The sequence below is a fragment of the Melanotaenia boesemani genome, chromosome 1 (assembly GCF_017639745.1).
Source record: "Melanotaenia boesemani isolate fMelBoe1 chromosome 1, fMelBoe1.pri, whole genome shotgun sequence".
NCBI lineage: Eukaryota > Metazoa > Chordata > Actinopteri > Atheriniformes > Melanotaeniidae > Melanotaenia > Melanotaenia boesemani.
The window spans coordinates 29,316,001-29,337,948 of NC_055682.1; the positions used below are offsets into that span (position 1 = coordinate 29,316,001).

At 37.7% G+C, this 21,948-nt stretch overlaps 1 long non-coding RNA gene across 1 annotated transcript; it reads right to left on the reverse strand.

Moving 5' to 3' along the window:
• Positions 1-1,996: 1,996 nt before the first annotated feature.
• LOC121644372 lies at positions 1,997-20,287 on the reverse strand. The gene is made up of 3 exons (XR_006011264.1): positions 20,278-20,287; positions 16,669-16,673; positions 1,997-2,084 (listed from the first exon to the last, which is right to left on the reverse strand). It is a non-coding gene; the product is annotated as an uncharacterized LOC121644372 (long non-coding RNA).
• Between the last annotated feature and the right edge of the window lie 1,661 nt (positions 20,288-21,948).

The window sequence follows — 21,948 nt, forward strand, 5'->3', positions numbered from 1 at the left end:
CAAGATTCGGAACGCTGCCAGAAGCTGCATACTTGGACAGTACGGAACACCTGAAGGGTCAAGACTAGAAGATGATTCACATTTTTTTCATTTATAAAAACCCTTTTTAGTGTGGCTTTTAACTCTGCTCTCCCTGATCCGAAAATAAAAACCCACGGTGGCGGTGGCGGCCTTTATCGGGGCCACGCTGCCACACATGACAATCATCACCAACAGCACTGTTTTATTTATGTTTAATTAGACAGTAGCCGTCCAACTGGGCTTTATATGGTTGGTGAATGTCCTTTTATTAAAGAGCACGCGCTGTGGAATCTTTAGTACCAGTGTCGCTGTGAGTTTGTCAACCTTGTGGCAGCTAATTCTACTTACCACGCTTCCCCGTTACAATTCATTCATTCATTTTCCTAACTGCTTAGTCCATTTCTGGGTTGCGGGGAAGCTGGAGCCTATCCCAGAAATTAGCAGGCGAGAGGCAGGGTACACCCTTGACAGGTCTCCAGTCTATCACAGGGCCAAAACAGAGAGACAGACACAGAGACAAACAACCATTCATGCTCACATTCACTCCTAGGGAGAATTTAGAGTGATCAGTTAATCTAACATGCATGTCATTGGATGGTGGGAGGAAGCTGGAGTACCCGGAAAGAGTTCAGGTAGAACATGCAATGTTACATTCTTTGTGAAATTTGTCCATTAAGTGGAGACACCAACTTTTATTTAGTTCAAACCCTCAGTCATGATGGAAAACAAGTAAATCAAAGACACAAACTGAGCAGCCAGGGCTCTTCTGACAGTGTCATAAAATCTTTTAACTGTATATAACTCTGACACTGGCGCTACACCTGAATAAGGGTTGTCAATTTTTAATCTAATCTTCATAACTGCAAAGCTGTTGTTCAAATAGCTGCCAGTTATGTAATCCTTGTTTTGTCCTTGTTTCTATTGCAGTTTGTAGGAGGGCAACTTGTTCCAGCTCGGACGAGAAGACGCTGGGGGTTGTAGGACTGTTAGAAGTTAAAATTTGCTTGCACGCTAAATGATGAAGGACTGCTGCTTAATACAGAAATATTTCAGACAGCAAGTACCATCCTGAGTGACTACTGGAGGCCTAGCTGTTAGGAAAACTCTAAATGAATGATGGACACTCAGATAGATGGGAAGCCACAGCTGTTTACTGCAATTGCAGGAGTTCAGACACAACCAGGAGACAAGTTGAACACAGACCAGCCGACAATCTTAGAACTGGTTCCTTAGCTCGGGACACATGGTTATATACCCCATCCTTCCTGGGGAAGTTGTCTCTTTTCCACTGGTGCTGGAACCCTGGAGTAAGGTTCATGTTGACCGACCACAGAAGAAGGCAATGAGATCATTTGTATTCACTCCCAGGGGCACTTAAGAAAACAGTGTCCTGTAAAAACAGTTCGGGTCACAATCATTAAACGACTAGCTGTGTCTTCACAGATGGTTACTATCTCATCAATACAGTCAATAAAAGACTTTTCCATCACTAACCCCAGACTGAGACATCGGTATATACATTATCAAGTCAATCACCAGAGTTTCTCGTTCATCCAGTTACAGGAGAACATACTCAAGTGTTTTTAGAGCTCCAGGTTATTACATAGAAACTACTAATGTTGGTTCCATGTCATTGTCTTATATGGCGATGTCTGCTGTAATACTATGAAATGAAAAGGAAACAGTCAATGGATAATTTTACAGCCCTGATTTGTGATTTTTACATATAAACTGTCCAATTATAATTAGGTAATAATGACATTATGTCTCCATAATTACTACTTTATTTAGATATTTATTGATATTTGTAGACATTTCCAGACAGCTGCCAGGTAATTATTACAATATTACCATATTACTACCAAATAGTATAACTTTCTCGTTTGTTACCCTCCTATTGCTGTAGGTTATAGGCAAGTTATTACCCTTTAACTTCAATTTAAGTCTGTTGATGTAGCCAGTGTTACTACTGGTATATTTCTTGTGTATTACCATGATATTTCCACACTATTACCATACAATTACCAAGCTGTAATGTAAAGTGCTACCGATTTTTTTAAAAGCTTAAAAATGTACACTATAGTGTCACACAGCTTACACTACTGGCATTTGAGAGGTACAGAAAAACCTGCTTAGATCCCTTGACTGTATGTTATCAAGGCTCTTGGAGGATACTTGCTAAGCTGTTTTAGTTTGTAGAAAAAAAGAAAAAAAAATGAAAAAACATCAATGGCATAAGACAGATTTATTTAACAACTTAACATTCTGGTCTAGTAAAATAATTCTCTATAAAATCATAATGAGTAGTCAGAATTTACAACTATTTTTTTCTTTCAAATTAATGATGAGAAGAAGAAGAAAAAAAGAGAAATTTAATCTAAAAATATTACAATTGGTTTAGTTCCTCTGGCTCTTATGAGGGTTTTGAGGCGTGGATTTAATGAAATCCATGCCTTGCCATAAAGATGAAGCCTTGCCATAAAACTTGCTCTTTGTTTTTCTTTTTTCTTTTTAAATTACCACCATATTCTTTTAAAAAAATCTGTCTGAGATCTGGACTGTTTCTTGGCCATGTTGTTGAAAAAAAAGAAACTGTGTGCTCTTTGACAAGAGGCATTGTCAAGCCAAAAATGGCTACATCATTATAACCACCAAAGATACTGATGGAATAGTGTCAAACATGTGTTGTACACCTGTGCATTCACAGTAAAGTTAATGCATGTTATCATATTTTTTCTCTGGTGTCAACAACATTTCATCAGTATTCAAGGTCATTTAATTTCTGTAGGTACTTTTCTTTTTGTGTTTCATTAAACCTGCAATAAAACAAAGACCAACCTGTTTCCTACCCTAACCCTTCCGCTTTTATTTGTATACTTGCTCTAAAACCAAAACTGTGACATTTTACATGTTGAATTAATGTCTTAAAAAAATTCAGCTGACTGCTCTCTTGTTGGGATCATGTATTCTAGCAGTCAGCAGGTATAACAAGGTCAGCACTCTCTTTTCAATATATATTAAATTAAAAAAATAAATAAAATCAGGTTTATCTTTTAATTATAATAATCTTTGGGTGATATGTATTTCCATTTACTTGATCCGGAAAAAAGAAAAAAGTACTTAATTCTAACCGTTTTTTAAATATTTAATCTATTTATTTACAAAGTCAAACCTTAAATTGTTAAATAAATAATTTATTGTCAAATTATTATTATTTTTTTTATTTGGGGCTCACTATCCTCTGGTCCACCGGGGATGTCTCCCACAGGAAATGGTGGCAGGATTAAGTGTGATGTTGTGAAAGTGAGTGTCCGTGGGTACGGCGCAAGGGAGGCTGTGAGTGAGGGGTTATGGGGTGGATAGATGTGGGTAAAAGTCTTCATTTTGATAAACCTGCTCTCTTCTGGTTACATCAGACACATCGCTGCAGAAGGACCAGACATGGAGGAAGAGGCATTGGACTGCAAGCTTCTGCATGTGTTTTTTCTGTGTTCAGAGTCAGTGAGCAAGAAGGCTGAAAATAACAAAATAAGTAAATAAATAAATAAATAAAAACTGCATTAACGTGCAAAAAAAAAAAAAAACTTTGTTAATTTGTGTATTCCTTAATGTGATCATAATGTGTTAATGCTTTAAGTAAATTGCTTTAAAAGAATTCTCTTCTTATTTTTATGATACTTTATGCATCTCAAAGAGTATTGCAACCTTACATTGGCCCTGACACTAGTGGCATGACTTAATGGCTTTAATTTTATTTAAATTAAGACCAAAACAACATCAATTAATTCTACCAAATACCAAAGTAAATACAAATCTCTGAGGACGAGATTCTGATTAGCACCATCAGAGAATTGTGTACAAGCCATTTTAATTCTTTAAATATATACAAATGAAAATTAGAAATGAAAAAAGAGAAACAGAAAACTATCCAAATACTCTCTAAATACAGCATTAAAAGATGGTCACCATTAATAATAATCATTCAGATACCTTCACTGTAAAAATTTGCTGAGCAGTCAGGGCATGTGTTGTGACATGTGTCCACAAAAATATTACACCTACCAAGCACTATATTAGCAAAGTCTGTCCTCATACATGCAATTATCTAGTCAGTCATACAATGTGGCAGCAAGTTTTTCATTAAGCCTTAAATTCAAGAACAATTTGATCTTATTAAGACCGCCCCCAGTCCAAATCCATTAATCTGCATATTCAGACTGTATTCAGTTTCAATTTAAAATGTAAAAAAAAAAAAAAAAAAAAAAAACATTAAAACCGTCATTTGTCATCAGTCTGGAATCAGCAATCACATCACAGACATAACACAAATACAGCAGCAGCACAATAACATTATTGTCATTCTTGACATGATACAAAATGCCTTAATCAGTATACCGTGAATAAATAATAATCCAATAGCTAGAAAATGTTTATTTTAAAACTTAAAACTGTCAGTGATCTGTTACTCACTGAAGCTACAGCCACAGTATGAAAAGAGCCAATGTATGTCCTGTCATATTTATTGCTCATTTTCATTTCACTCATTTTTAAAATTAAGAACTTAATGGCTTAAAGTAAGGTAATCACGCTGTCAGCAGAAATGTGAGGTATATATGTTAAAGTTGACACCTGCATTCCCTCCTATAATTAATTATTGTGAATGTTAAACTGCTGAGGATTTCCTTTTGTTATGTCCACTGACGTATTCATGTTTAGTTTTCGGTTTAACAGGAGGGAGATCTCTGAATCAGTATTTTAATTGCAGCAGTTTTCCAAGTATAATGTACTTTTCTTCACTGTGATTTTTCATGGTCTCAGCTGTACAGAATCACACCACTGTCCTCTCCTGTTTCTCTTTAGCATCTGTCGTCTGACTGGCACATATGAGATAAGACCAGGCTCTTGAAGTTTGTCAACAAATCAATATGATGAATGATAACCAGTGAGTGACAACAGTCCAATTCAATAAGCTGTCTCCCTCTTTGGTTCCACCCTCATAATTGACCTTAACATTATTGAAAATGAAGAAAACGATAAGCTATCCTATCTTTCACACTGATTCACTCAGACAGCCTTTCAAAGAGTAGCTGCAAAATATGCAAATGAGTGCCACAGCCAGAGCAGAGCAGATCACTGCTTTGCATAATGAGCACCACTGAGATGCTGCATGGATATATTCATGATTTCGAGATCAAATTCTATTAAAATAAAAAAAAGAAAGAAATTTTTATGATTTTAAATGTGTGCTGATGATTGTTTGTAAGCTCTGTTGTAAAAGCAAACATTCTGAAGCAGTATCAGGAACGACATGACAGACAAACAAGAGGACCTGTGAGGCCCCTTAAGCAACAAAATGTAATGGCTGCACGACAACTGTACTGTAGAGAGCCCTGGAGTTTCCTGTCATTTCATCAGACTGTTCAAAACCTGCCTGTTTGGAATAGGGTGATTGCAGCTTGCAGCTGTGGGGTTTTGCGTGTCAATATAATAAACAAAAATAAATAAATAAAAGCCCACAGAGCTGCTGAAAAGCTGAACAAACACGCAGACATGAGGTTACTGTTTGAAAGGAGAACAAGTCATGTATGTTGCTTAAAAAAGGGAAAAGAAAGAAGATTTTCTTGAAGAAATATGAGGACGACAGAACACTGTGCTTTTGACAGCAAAACTTCTTTGTAATCAAGATCATGTGCAATTCTTTGACTTAAAGAAAGGGTGAATGGTTGTGATATATCTTGATAAGGAGATACCTGAGCTGCACCAGATCTGCCTCTCCTCGTAGGCTTGATTATTTGCATGTTCAAAAGCAGGAGCACACATCATGGGATTGCATCTTAAGGTCTGTAAGAGCATGACTGTGGAGATCAAGCGACGACCTCTAGGGGTAAAATGTGAAGCCTATGTGGAAGTGCAAAAAATTGCAGTTCACCCCTCATCTGCTAGGGCCTGGCTCCAAAACAGGGCAAATCCCTATAGACTCCCATGTTAAAAGACCAACTTCACAGCAGGAATAAACACGTTTAAAACCTGATACAAAATTCAATTTTAGGATTAATAGGTCAAGTTTACCTTCATGACAACTGTGGGGGGGCTGAATTTTTTCCTAACTCATCCATTGGGATGTTGTTTAATCTTGAAATTCGGCATAATTGGGGGGAGGGGGGGCGGGGATCCTTTTGATTGACAGGTATCCAATATCCGCAGCAAGATGGGAGAGTGCAGCATAATTGTAGTTTTTAGCCCGGCTAACAGTGTGCCCTAGCTTTAGCCCATCTACCTCCGTTAGCTGGTTAGCTACCATTAGCTCCGGTTAGCTACCATTAGCTCCGGTTAGCTCAGTTAGCTCTTAGGTACAGGCAGCTCGTAGTTTGATGGGTGTCAATCATCCACCCCCACCTTTACAGTCCCCCTCTCAGCTCGACCTCTGCCCATTTTTGGATTTTCTGGGACTAACAACACGTGTGATGCTGCCAAGATGGCGATGGTGGGAACTGCTCAATGAGCTTCAATTCACCTCTTCAGAAACCTATGGGTGGCGTCACGGGGGCTCCGTCCATCTTTTATACAGTCTATGGTGGAGACTGGAAATGTGCTGTTGATGCCTCCTCATGACACAAGTCTATTGAGCATTGTGAAAAATTACTATTGTTAAAAAAAATAAATAAAATAAATAAATAAAAAAAACACTTCTACCCAAAACATGAGGGATGTCGATCCAAACACCATCACACTTGACACTGCCCTTCATTGGTTCTCCAATGATACACTATGTATTGTAAATTAGTCTGCATGAATGACTGTTTAGAAAAAGTAAAAGACAGAAGCAGCGGTGGTTTTACAACTTGGGAATGTGAGCCAAAAGTGTTACAGGCACACAGTTTAAAGCTTCTACTGTAGGTAGTTTTCCATGCAGAGTCAGGTCGATCTAGAAGACTGCACATATTGCACAAGCCATAACAATATATGGCAACTGGTGCAGAAAGTGATAGGCACTGGTAGGAGAGTAGCAATTAGAGGCACAGTGGAGTACTGGACCAATATAGGCAGCTAAAGAGCCCCTATGCCAACAGTTTTCAAGCTGTAATTATAAGTAATTGTGATTTTGTGGGTGTGTGTGTGTTGCAACAGAGCTGCTCTCAGCACCATGTTCCTCTCAAATGAGTCCTGGGGGGCTCACCTTCACTTTCCCTGCTCAGCACTTTAGCACCACACCCACTGATGGCTCCAACTCATTACTGTCGGGCCATGTATGGTTGAGTCTTCACGCCTACATACCCACAACTGCTGCCTCCACTGCCACTCCAAATTCCATCAGTTCATTTTAATTAAATTTTAGAATTCGCATTAAAGAGACTGTCACCACTGAGCATGATAAATGGAAATACTGCAATACTCAACATGCCGGCGACATTTTTGGAGACACATTTATGCAAAGTTACAAGGACAGGTTTCTTTGTGCAAGTAGTCAGATTAGTGCTGAAAATAATATGTTGTGTGTAGCCCATTGTCACAAAATATTTGTCTTTCACTCAGGCTAAATACAGACGATTCAAGGTCAATGGGAATATTACTGGTTAAAAAACAAAACATAATGCGATTCTGATTGTAATGGGTGAAGCGTTATTTCAGTCTGAGGGATATTCATGTCTATACCAAAATATAAAAGCACTCAATCCAAAATGATTGTCATAAAGCAATTACATCTTCTGTGGCTGCTGCATTACAAAATTCCATGGATTTTTTCTTTTTTTTTTTTTTTTTTGAGTATTCAAAAATTTCAGTCTTTACTAAAATGGTGGAACTAGCAAAGCTGTTAGCATGGTTACAAATGAGAAATACTAAAATAAAGCAGCTTGACTTGACTTGGTCTCACCAATATTATCTTACAGAGCTTAAATTTGTTCTCTAGACCCACTTATTACAATGCAGATTGGGAGGGGTTGGAGCCTATCCCAACCCCGGACATGATTCCAGTTCATTCATCATTGTTTTCCAAGTTTTTTTTTTTTTTTTTTGACAGGCTGTTCCTCAGGGAACACTTATATGATCACACACCTGGGATACTCCACCCAACAAAGTTAACATCACCTGAGACCTCCAGCAAGTTAAGTAAATGCTTTACAGGATTATCCACTCTGTGCTCTTTTTTCCTCTTTTAATCCCTTTGGGGATGTCTCTCAGGCAAATAATCAGAATTTCAAATTTCTCCTTTTGATGAGATTTGTGCTGAGGGCTTTGACAGAGGTTTCTCTGTTGAATAAATATGTAAATACGCAGCACTGCATCATGTCTGATTTAACAAATAAATTACTTCATTAATTAAAATGTTTGCTAACTCTGTCTATGGTTTTGTTGAATGCATGTGAAAACCTAGATTGTATTGTATTATGCTTGTACTGTGAGGATTTCATATAATAATTGAGCTAAACGATGATTTTGGCATGTATATGCTGGATCAGGTCCGTCATCTCCTGCAGTCAAAATACTTCGAGCACAGAAAAATGAAGCACATAGTGTCATTTACAAACACAGAAAGCTTTGAGTTGTGGCAGAGTTGGATCCTGGTGGTGTGAACATTGAGTTTGTTCCACCATTGCCACCCTGTGAGTCCCCTCAGTGGAGGCCTTAGGTTTTTTTTTTTTTTTTCTCTCTCTACAGTTCAGAGTTTCTTTCATGCCATCTGTGCCTGGCTCCAGGACATGGCTTTTATGCAGGGCACAGAGCAGGCATGCCTTCTAAACCCTTCCTCCAAAGAAGCTGCAAGCTTTCACAGTGAGCGAACAAACCTCGGGTCACATTGCTACCACAGCAAAGAGACCTGGCATTGAAAGCACCAATTATAAAAACAACAACCAGACACTCTGTTTTTATTTGTTGTGTCTGACACAATTGCAGTTGTGGTAAAGGAACACAGTTGAAAGACTAGAAGCTTAAAAAACACACACACACACACAGCTTGAGCTTTCTAAATAACTAAATGAAACAGTGGTTGCAGATTTGTCTTTGTCAAAAAAAATTATTAAAAAACTGTTACAAAATAGATTTCGCAAAATCAGCAGGGATGTCTTCCTTTATTAAAAATCTACAATGAAAGAAACCAGCATTAAGTTTCTGTTTAGTCAGATGCCTCAGAAACAGAAGCAGGATGACTGCCAGCTACCAGTGTTTATGCATCCATAGCTCAGCACGAGTCCAAGTAATCTGGAAGAAATCACAGATTAGCATTTTTGAGAGGTTTGCATTTGCATTCAAGACCGCTGATTCAGATGTTTCTTAGACTTTCTCAGCTCTCTGGGGAGAAATCTGTCTGGCATATTTCATATTCCACATTACAAATAACCTTTTTTTTCAGTTTTGCTTTCTCGTTTGAAGAAAACATTAGTCGTTGTTGGCATGTGCAGAAGTTGAACTGATGAGGATAACAATACACTGAAACTTTGAGCTTTTTTGAAAATCTTTTATTTATTTATTTATTTTTTTACCTATCAAACAAAACTGCATGGTTCTGGTATTAAAATAAGATTCACCACACATGTTAAAAATATTCTCTCCATTATCTTTGAGATCAAGCTGACCAAGATTCCATTATTTCTAAATTCTGCTGATTTTCCAACATCAGGTAATTAAATATGATTCTTTCACCTTGTGCAGTGGGGCTCTGGATGCTTCAGAGCAGGCTGCTGAGTCAGATGGGGTGGTGCTAGGCGGCTAACTGAGATCTAGACGCGCATTTTGGTGCTGCTGCCTTTAGTGTGCATGCCAGCTGCCTGCCAGAGGCCCAGCCTCATTAGCTGTATTACACAAGATCAAACAGAGAGGCCGAGAAGCAGAAGAAAGAGAATCTGCTGTCCCTCTCACAAGAGGATAGGATGAAAGCAGAAAGATAGAGAACTGGGGACAGGGAAGACACTGCATAACTGGTTCCGAGTTCGAAAGGTGGCTTCTTTGATTCTGTCTGCTATAAATGAAAAATGTGTAGCTCTTTGATGAACTTGCGCAGGTCTGTTGACATTGTAGTGTGGCTGCTGGCATATACTAGTGAATATTACCTCTATTGTTTCATTCAGTACTGGCTAGACATTATTTAAAACTTTTAAAGGTGTTTGTTAAATTTAAAAAACCGGTTTTCGGTAGTGATACTGAATCCAAGTGATCATTTTTGTATGAGTGTAAGCAAATCATACAGAAAATATGCTGAGAGTAGGAAAATGATGAATCCTTAGCCTGTGTTTTTAATTCTGTATTAAAAAGGAATGAGAACACAAACTTTGCTCAAAGAATTTATTCACTTTCAGCTTTTAAATTTAAAAGTCAAACATTAACATGTTTAATTTCATAAATGAATTCTCCTTTTGTAGCAGGCCCTTTTCTTTGTTAGAAAAAACATTAACAATTTACTGTGTTATTAAAAGTGTATCTTAGCTCTGAGCTATTTCAATGCTTACAGCCATCCTTTTTAAAATTTTTTGAAGAGTTTACATGTGATTTTTTGGAAGAATGGTTTGAGTCAGTCCTCGGTGGATTGTTCCAAATATCGATAATATCGATACCGAGGCTAGTATCGGTATCATTCGATACCAGCATGACACGATCATTATTTTTCTTACAAAGGGCTTTGGCAGCAAAAATCCAAACAATGTGAATGAGAGCCAACTAATAGTAGGTTTTGTTTTTGTTTAATTCATTTAGACTGTTGACTTTATTTTCTCAAACAATTGTGTGATAAAAGAGGGCAACAGAATTATTTTATTATTTTGTTACATTGTTGATGCTGGTTTATATCAGGCATGCCCAGCTCCGGTCCTCAAGGACCATAGTCCTGCAGGTTTTTGATGTATTCCTGCTTCAAAACCACCTGACTCAAATTGATGACTCATTGTGCAAAACTTAATAGGCTGTTGGATCTATTTAGTTTGAGTCAGGTGTGTTGAAGCAGGAAACATTGGAAAATATGCAGGACAGCGGCCCTCGAGGACTGACTTTGGGCACCTCTGTTTTATATTGTTTACAAACAAAAGAAGCTTGAATTTAAATTTCCCAGTTCTGCCATTCAGTTTGTTTATAAAAAATATTTTATTTATCAAAATTTTTTGTACTGTGTCATAATCATGATTATTAAATAAAGGCAAAATCATAAAATGATTGCTATATTTTAAGCAAAAAGTATCTGTATCGTATCCATATCAGCAATACTTGCTCTGGATTTACTTGGTATTGGACTGATATCAAAATTCGCAGCATTGCCCAGCCCTAGTGCGAGTGAAGACTTTTTGTCAGGATTTAGACACATCATAGCGCAGAAACAGCATTGATGACATTTATAGATGAGCTCAGCTTTTAGTTAATTTTTAAAATGATATATTTTACACATAAAACTTAGAACTGCCTAAAACAAAATTTACTGCTGGATGGACTGCTGTACTTTATTTTTTACCATCTATAAATTCTACAAAAAGGGCTTTAAAGGGAAATAGAGAGAGATCGTATTTCTTTTATTTAAATTTTCTTCACTTAATTCTTCTCCTAGCATTCGAAGTGTAAGCTTTTATTGCATTTTAAAGAACTCATAGAACCATGTTATTCTAACACAGGACTTCACTGCCAGCACACCGGCTTACGTGTGGTTGTTAACTATAAAGCAGAAAAGTTTTCTATTTTGGTTTGGATGACAATTGTCCACTCTATTTTCAGCTTACCAGTTTGACAAGGCCTATAATTAGTCCAGGCTCTAGTGAACCTGAACCACACCTTTTTATGGTTCAGTAAGTCCTGCCTGCTAATGGACCTCCCATAATGCACTGAGCATCGTTTTCTTTACTTTTGTCTCACTTGCTCTTTGCATTTGTGTCCTTGCAAGTCATTAAGTATCTTCACCTGCTCCTCACTTTTTTTTTTTTTGTCTTTTCTTGTACCATTCTGCAGATATTGCCATCCTATTCCTATTTAACAGTCACTGTCTCAAAAAACTGTCCATTGTTTTTTATTTTTTATTTTTTATTTTTCCTCTCTCTTTTAGTCTTGCAGGCTCCTTACCTCAACCAGTCGAGGCAGATTGCTGCCCTTGTGAAAGGAAGTTATTTTCCTCACTGCTCTTCTCAAATGATTGCCCACAGCAAATGTGTTGGGTTTCACTCTAAGCAGTGTACCCTGAGATGACTTTTGTTGTGCACTGGCTTTATGTGAATACAATGGAACTAAACCGAACTATTTCACCACTTAATAGCAACGCTGTTCTTCCACTGATCACAACCAGTTAAGGATATATAGATCTTGTATTGAAAGCTGAGTGAAACACATATTTTATTTATTCTGGACTTTTTATGAGTGGAGAATACACTGATTAAAAGTCAACTGGGTCACAAATAGCAGGAATGGCTATGCATTCATGCCTACATTTCTTCATGTGTGGAAGAACAAAGCAAACACACATCATCTTTAGCAAATAATGATTTTGTTGTCATTTTGCATCTCAGGGTTGTGCACATAAATTGACTGTATGGGATTACACTATGATGTATGTATGCCTCTAAGGCAATCTTCCAAACAATCGTGTGCTAATTACTTGTGATCTCTTTGCTTCGTTTATCTGATCTTCCACATTAGTGTGAAAAATTAGATAAAGACATCTTGCCCTGCTTAGAATTAACAGCAAAAGCCCAGTTTAAACACTATTAGAGAAGTACTGTGACTTTCTCGAGGACCAAAGTTTAAAACAATGAATTAAGAGATGGAGGGATTACATTAAGGTGCTAATGACACCATCGTGGTCCAGACCTCTGGTCACATCTTATGGGGTTGACAGCTTTGGGTGATATATATAGACACTTCCCTAATGAAGTTTTCTCTTGCTTTTAGAAATTTAATTGATGAGATAATTGGGTGGTGGTGGGGGTCTCTAGCTAATTACTCTTTTGGATGGGTTTTCGACACAAGAGGTGAAATTGCTTTAATAACAATTTATAGAATTTCTCATGCAGAAAAACCATAAAAATCACTTGATGGATTTTTAAAATATATTTAAGCAAAACTTGCAAGTTAATCAGAATTATAAGTCTCAAGCAATTTCTCAAGTAATTTAACAGAAAGTAGACAACTCATAGCTCCACACTGCCCCTCCCAAAAGGAAAACATGCCAAGATATGGTTATTATATAATAAAACATACATTATTCTTCTCAACTTTGGAAAGGATTTTACTGAAATCATGTAAATCATGGAGTGCAGAGGATGAATCTTACTAAAAAAAAAACAGTTTAAGTTTTGACTCTAGTGACTCTAGTGAGTCATCATCTGTTTCATGAATGTATGAATGTATGTTAACAAAGTTAAGTGGATGCCTTTCTGGACACCACATATGTGAGTGTCAATCAATGAGATCAACATAGCACAAGAGGAGCTGGTCAGTGAACAGGACCTACTGTCAGCAACCTCTTACACCTATGACCCACTCCTTCCTGGCAATATTGGGAAACTGATTGGTCTGAACTTTTGTGTTTTAGCCTCAAAGAGATAGCTTGGAGCCTTTCAAGATGAACTCTGCTATGGAATGAATTTAGCAAAAATTTCAGTCTAGTTGCATGTCCATGGTAAGTAATGAATAACTCGACCTTTTACCTGGTAACATCATGTGATTGACATTTCTAAATTTGAGTAACATTTCTAGAACACTGTTGACTATGATACAGAAATTCATGTCCTTTCATAGGATATAGGTGATCTGTTAATTCATCATCTAGTAGAATCAGGTAAATTTTTGCAAGGGCTTTTTTAAATGGGTAAATACCTATAATGTTACAGTTACATGTGTCAATTAGCATGTTTTAGTAGCTAAAGATTATATATATATATATATATATATATATATATATATATATATATATATATATATATATATATATATATATATAAATATCCATCCATACATATCCAGAGTCGGGTCGAGGGGGCAGCTGCCTAAGCAGGAAAACCCAGACTTCCCTCTCCCCGGCCACATTCTCCAGCTCATCCGGAGGGATCCCGAGGCGTTCCCAGGCCAGCCGAGAGATGTAATCCGTCCAGCGTGTCCTGGTCTTCCCCAGGGCCTCTTTCCGGTGTATATATATATATATATACGTGTATATTAGTATATCTTTTCATGAGATAACACTATATAAATTAAACTTTGTTATACAGGATATCAAACTATAGAAACTAAACTTTGATATTCTGTATGTCAAAATTTCATTTCTATAGTGTCGTCTCATAAAAAGACATACTAAAATATTTGCAAAAAATGTGAGGGGTGCACTCACTTATGCGAGATACTGTATTTACACTGTATATATATATATATATATATATATATATATATACATATATACATATATGAATGAACAATGAATTTATTGTCACAAAAATTACATCAGCAATCATTGGCAGTGAAATTCTTAGATCTCTGGCTCTCCTAACAACACTAAAAAGAACATAAACCACAATAAAAAATAGTCAAACACAAAAAGCAAGAATAGAACCAATAAGTTACACAGTAAAATAGATAATAATTTATTAGAAGATGCTTTTATTTAAAGGTGGCGATGCTGCTGACAGCATTAGAAGTCTCATGGCCTGCGGTATGAAGCTGTCCCTGAGCCTGGTGGTACGGGCTTGAATGCTGCAACTCGATTGGACGGACCACTGTTGAATGGTCCGCCTCACTGGTCCGTGACACTTCAATTTCTGTCTATAGGAAGGCAACACCAGAACTGAGGTGTTATACGTGTTTGCGTAAGGGGTGTAAACATGATCGAGTGTGTTCTTCACACGCTTAGAACAGCTGATGTGTTGGTGGTGTGTCGGCTGGACTTTCCTCAGGTTGGCGTTACTAAAATTCCCGGCTACAATAAATGCAGCCTCCGGCCATGAAGTCTCCGCCCTGTTGATAACGTCAAACAGTTCTTCCATGGCCTCATTGGTATCAGTGTGAGGCGGAACATATACGACTGTCATGACAACCAATGTGAACTTAAGCGGAAGATAATACCGGCATCTGATCATGAGGTGCTCCAGATCTGGAGTACAGCCCGTAGAAATAATTCCCACATTAGAACACCACTTGTTGTTCACCATGAAACAGACACCACCTCCCTTGTTCTTCCCTGAATGTTTAGTCCGGCCCAGCCGATAAATGGAGAGTCCCTCAGGAACAATGGCATAGTCCGGGGTCGAGCCAAGTTTCCGTTAAAGTAAAAACGTTACAGAAGTTAATCTCCCGTTGAAACGCCATCCTGCTCTGAAGTTCATCCAGCTTGTTGTCCAATGACTGAACATTTGCCCGAAGAATACTCGGTAGAGGAGGCCAATTCCCCCGTTTCCTCAGCCAGATCAGGACTCCAGCTCGTGACTGTCTTCTTCTCCGCCGCTCAGGTACAACGACAGGTATGCGCTGCCAGGGAGATTCCTCTCTGTAAACTGGTGGTGGTGGCAATATAAAAGTTTTTTCTGACACCGACCTGATACATAGTAATTATCTCTATCATATTGTATGATAGGGCTTACTATAGTAGGTTGCATAACCAAGGAAAAAAAAAAAAAAGAATAATAAGAGACTAAATAAGTAAAAAAAAAAAAAAATGTTAGGAGAGACAGCTTGAGATGCAGCAGCGATCCTTGGCACCATCGTCCTTTGAATATACCCACACAAAATAAGCAAAGGGATTTTATCTGGGTGGTTATTTTGATGCTAACTTTAAGTGTGGTCACTTTTGTTGTCTGACGAATGATCAAACTTCTGTGATCAATAAAAACATAAACTTTTCATGACCAAAAAACAAGACACAGATAATACCTTGACAAAGTGTGTGCACTGTTTTTAAACTAAAATAAGCTCCTGACTCATGTAATTTTCAATCAAATAACACATTAAACAGAATGCTTTGAAATACGTATTTAATTATGTTCTATCCTTGAAACAGAAGTGTAACTGGTTTATCTTTTCATGTATGTCTTGCATAAACAGTTTCCAGGTCAAGGAGCTAAAACTTTAATGACGATGAGAATACGCTAGCTATCATGTGTGGAATAAAGATTAGTCTCTGCTGAACAATTGAAAGAGAGCTTCAGACATGTTTGCTCTGGTTGATTTACAGTCCCTGGGGAGAGGGGGAGACTCCATTAAAATATCTTTTCTCATTTACACCACGCAAAAAGTGCTGGCATTGCTTTGCATCTGAAGTGCAGAGGAAATCATCAGTGTTACAAGACATGACATTAGGAGACATGACTTAAAGATCATTAAAAAGTGCTGAAGGAAAGGAGCAATGGAGAAGGTGAGGTTATATGTGTGAATTCACTACTGTGAAACCAATTAATTTAAATGCAGAACTGCTGAGAATGTGGAACTCGTGATCTTCAAGAGTAATAAACAGTAAATATTGAGCCGCATTCATTTTGAGATGCATTAAAAATACATTGTAAATCCTCAAAAAAGTGACACATAACTGCATCACACAGATCTACAAAGTAAGTAGTCAAAGGCTCTTAAAAATATTTGGGATTTGAGATGTTACGTTCATGAACGAATAGATTCTTTTGAACGGCTCTCTTAAATGACTGGTGGGAACTCAGTCGCCGCTGTGAGGCATTCGTTTGCGAGTCGTTCTTTTTTATCTACAAAATCTCCACGCTGCCTTTACGTGACACATCTGTGCCATCACAAGGGTCTGATGTCCAACATGCTCTGTTCATATGAATGCATCAATGGGCAGAAAGTATTGTTGAGAAACAAATACTCTGACTTTATCAAAAATGTTTACTAAAATTTGCACTGATGTTGCTCAGGTTTATATAATTTAATTAATATTTTTATTGTATTTCTGTATTTCTCCTGTATTTTCTATTTTTGTATAGTAGATGAACATATTTATTATTCTTGCATGTTGTGAGTTTTTTGCATTACCAAAATACTCTTGTGTGGAAAATTTTGGAGTAAAGTTGTTTTGCATGGAAAATAATTGTAGCCTGATAATTTTTGTTGTGCTACAAAGATTTTTGTCAGTGGACTGAGTGTCAAAGCATGGGGATATGGATCTACCTTATAGGATGGTTACAATTAAACACAAGCTAAATTAAACTATAATCAATATTTCAGAATAATTGACACTAACAGAGTATATATTAGTGGGGCGTGTAAATTTGAATTATTCTGATCCAAATCTTACCTTATTTGCTAAAAGTGATTATTTCCTTCATAAAAATTAGTTACCCCTGACTGAATTCTAAAATAAATAGATAAATAGAAAAGCCAGTCTTTTGAATGGCTCCTTTAAAGGAACAGCTCTTCAAGATCCAGCTCCCTTCAAAGAGACATAAATCCCACCTGTGTTTGGGATTCCCAACCTTCCACTGTGACAAAGTTGGTGCATGCTTGTTGTTTCTGCTAATTCATACATACAGATTTACATCTTTAGCTGTCTGACAGGTATTCCTGCTCATTCTTCATCATGCCAGAAGCCTATTAGTCCAGTGTGTTGACAGGAAGATACTGTATGATAAAATGTATAGCTTTGTTCAAAACAGAAATTACTGCAACAGATTGTGACGTAAATCATTCAGTCAGTCTAATTCTTTCACACGTCTCTGCATAGTTATGCCAGTGAGGATGTTAAGGAAATGTAAATGAACTAGCACGCTTCCTTACCTGAGGCAGAGCAGCCTGTTCTCCTTCTACACAACAACCAAAACAGAACTGCTCACTCTCCCTCATGTACGACTGCAGGTCCCAGAAGCTACAGAACACATGTAGCATTGAATTGAATAGACAACAAAAATATGGTCAGTATCACTTTACCTTGTTTCTCAGCAGTTTAGCAGTGCCACTGCTCACTGTTTGAGATAAAATAAATAAATAAATAAATAAAATATGCTGGCTTACTATTCGCAGTGTTATAAATAAAAGATTAGATATTTCCCTTAAAAACACTACTTGTGATTTCAGAGAGAGGAAATCAACACATTGGAAAGCACAGCCTTTACCCAAGTGTTTTTCCCACTCAGGTAATTTATTCTTTTGTATTTGGCAAAAGAAGCTCTATGGTGGCCAGGGAGTGCAAAGAAAATATTAAATCAAGCGAAACACTTTTACATTTTTGTGATGCACATTTATGTCATAGAAACCATGTTTACATGTACAAAGAAGAAAAAAAAACAAAACAACTGTACAAAACATGAAACACATTTACAATTGTTGATGCAAACTTGCATGTGCAACTGCAAAACACTTTTTCAAAGTTCTGAACACATTGCTGAAACACTTACCAACGACAATGCAACTTTACATTGAGGGAAAACACTTTTGCGATCTTCGGGACAGTTTTACATCTTGCAAAACACTTTTAGAAGTTTATCGAAATACTTTTTCAAGTTCTGGACAAACAATTACAAAGACACTTCCAAAGGGAATCCACTTAATTGTCAGAAATCAGTAGACATGTATTTTCAGTTCTGTGGCAGTTTTCTAAAGAGGAAAACACATTTGTGTGAGTTTTGTGGACGGTCCCTCCATGTCCTGAATGACGCTGACAAGGAGACAGCAGGACCGAGCAATCGGGGGGCATGTGCTAAACTATTTAAGTGTTACATTTACCATGACACTGGGTTTGCAAGTGGATGCAGTTATGTGCAGTCGTTTTCTAAATGTCTAATGATGGACCTATGAAGTGCTAATCATTTTGAACACCAGTAACATCTCTGCTGGTTAAGCTGCTGGCTGGATCGATCGATGTATTTTTGTTTGTTCATGTAAACATGGTTTCTATGACATAAATGTGCATCACAATAATATAAAAGTGTTTCACTCTATGTAATATTTTCTTTGCACTTTCTGGATACTCTAAAGTTGGCTAACATTTATGAATTTTCTTCTCGCCAGAGTAGGTTTCTGCAGTGACAGCCCACGTTGATCAACCAAAGTACCACAGAAGTATGTTCTTCTTAACTGAACCAGAAGTAGACGGTATAATTTGAGATGTGGCAGACTGCGTTCTTAGCTTATAATCCTGCATTGGTAAACTCAAAGAATGAAGAAGAAATGTATTAATGCATGCATTTTTCTATAAATGTACATGGAACTAATGACCACTTTTTAGGCACATTGTTTTAAGGCATTACTGGTACTTATTTTAAAGACTATAAGAGCAAACTTGGATCAATGATATTTTTCTGAACTGAACTGAAGAATGCCCATGTTGATCTGTTTCATTGCATGGTGATTGCCAAAGGTAATCTGCCACAATAATTTTAGGACTGGGGGGGGGTTAAATGCTGCTGTCTACCCAGGGCTCACTGCAGGGTGGAGGCCTTTGAAAATCTTGGAGTGAAAAGTTTTGTTTTTTTTTGTGGTTCATTATGAAATTATTAATTAATTGTCAGTTTGCATGTATGACAGGGCAGAGAGAACAAAGTTTGTATTATCAGTAATGATGGATGTTCTTTGAGGACCTTATCATCTCTCTAAAATAGTGTAAAATGGTTTAGTCCACACCCGTATCAGTTGGTTCAACCATGTACTGATGGTAAACTTTTATCTTTTTTTTCACTGAATCGAGATTAAATTACTCACCCATCAAAGTTAATTGGTTTTTGAGTCACTGAGTCAGTTACCCAGAGAATGAAAATAAATCTACATGAGCTCACAAGCTTCACCTGCTCTTATTTCCGTCCAATTAATACCACTAAAATGACTGAAACTGCAAAATAATCCATTTCATTGTGGAAAAACCGTGAAAGATCAACAGATCTCAATGGATAAAAGAAAACAAACAAACAAAAAGAAAAAAAAAAACAGGCACAGCAGTTTTCTTTTTCATTTTAATAATTCAGATTTTTTTTTCCCCACAAAATGGCAAAAATCTGTTTGATATTGTCAATAAATAATGTAATGAAAGGGCAGAAATCAATAGCAAGTTCCACTGAGTTAATTTCATTGCAGCAGCAAAAAGTAGCGAGTCAGACACTAAAGTTATAGTTTATCTTAAGAATAAACAGTGAAAGAACTGACTAAATGCAGTTTTTCTTTGGTTTGCTTATTATCTTTGCAAGAAAAACATAACATGTACACTGAATTTCTTCAGTCTATATGCTCAAGACCTGCTCAAAACAGCTATGTCCGATTCTCCAGCACCTGTTCAACACCAGCCTGAGCCAGAGAAGAATCCCGGTGCTGTGGAAAACATCCTGCCTTGTTCCAGTGCCTAAAAAACCACAACCAGCTGAACCAAAAGACTACAGACCAGTCGCCCTGACATCTCACGTCATGAAAGTCCTGGAGAGACTCTTACTGGCTCACCTCAGCAAGCAGGTGAACACCTTTCAGGACCCATTACAGTTTGCATACCGTAATGGGCTTGGGGTTGAAGATGCCATCGTATACCTGCTTCAGAGAGCCCACTCTCATCTGGACCAGTCAGGCAGCACTTTGAGGGTCATGTTCTTTGATTTCTCAAGTGCTTTTAATACGATTCAGCCTGCTCTGCTGTGTGAGAAGCTGCAGAAATTCCAGGTGGATCCCTCCACAACCACCTGGATTTACGACTACCTCACAAACAGACCACAGTTTGTGAGACTGAAAGGTTGTGTGTCTGAGATGGTGGTCAGCTGCACTGGAACACCACAAGGGACTGTACTTTCACCATTTCTATTCACGCTGTACACCTCAGACTTCCAGTACAACTCTGAGTTCTGTCATCTGCAGAAATACTCTGATGACTCAGCAGTTGTTGGGTGTATCAGTGATGGACAAGAAGCAGAGTACAGAGAACTGGTCGGTCAGTTTGTGAAATGGTGCGGTGACAATCATCTCATCTTGAATACCAAGAAAACAAAGGAGATGATTGTTGACTTCAGGAGGAACAAGAACACACATAGAAGTGTTTCCATCATGGGAGAGGAGGTGGAGGTGGTGGAGGAATACAAGTACCTTGGAGTTCAGCTGGACAACAGACTTAAGTGGAAAAGCAACACTGAGTACATTTACAAGAAAGGTCAGAGCAGACTCTACTTCTTAAGGAAGCTGAGATCTTTTAACGTCTGCACCAAAATGTTGCAAATGTTCTACAGGTCTGTTGTTGAAAGTGCAATCAGCTTTGCAGCAATCTGCTGGGGCAGCGGCATCAGAACCAGAGACTTGAAAAGAATTAACAAACTGATCAAGAAAGCCGGCTCTGTGCTTGGAGTAACTCTGGAGCCGCTGGAGTTGATCATCAAAAAAAGAATTCTGTACAAGCTGACGAAGATAATGGAAGATCCTTCACACCCTCTACACAACGCCATGACGAAACAACAGAGTGTGTTCAGTGGGAGGCTTGTTCAAGTCCGATGCAAGACAGAGAGATACAGAAGATCCTTCCTTCCAGCAGCTATCAGGCTGAAGAACAAAGCCCTTAATTAATTAATGTGATTGCTTTACTAAAAAATTACTACTACTACAATATTGAATTTCCCTTTGGGATTAATAAAGTATTTTTCATTTCATTCATTTCATTTCAATACGTCACTCAGAGTAGCGCCTCTCCCAGTGGTAAGAGAGCTTGAGTGGCTGCAGCTGAGAGCAGAGAGGGAAATAGTGATGGTTCTCCAGGGAAATTGGGAGTTTAGTTAAAACACGTGAGCTGCTGCTTTTCCCACAATTACAAAGATTAACTTGGTATTTCTACAAGTGTTGTTAAAATAGTAGTTGCACAATAGTGTTTGGTCTCTTTAGTTAGCTCTGCAGTTAGCATGTTAGTGGTAGCAGGGACAAGTCAGTGAATGAGTTAGTGGGTCCAAGGAATCGTGATTCACGAGTCAGTAAAGTGATTCTTGAGTACTGAACAATTCATTCATGACTAACACAACACTACAACCGAGAAACACACAGAGTGCAGCCAGACAAAGGAGAAAGTCATGTATTTCCCAA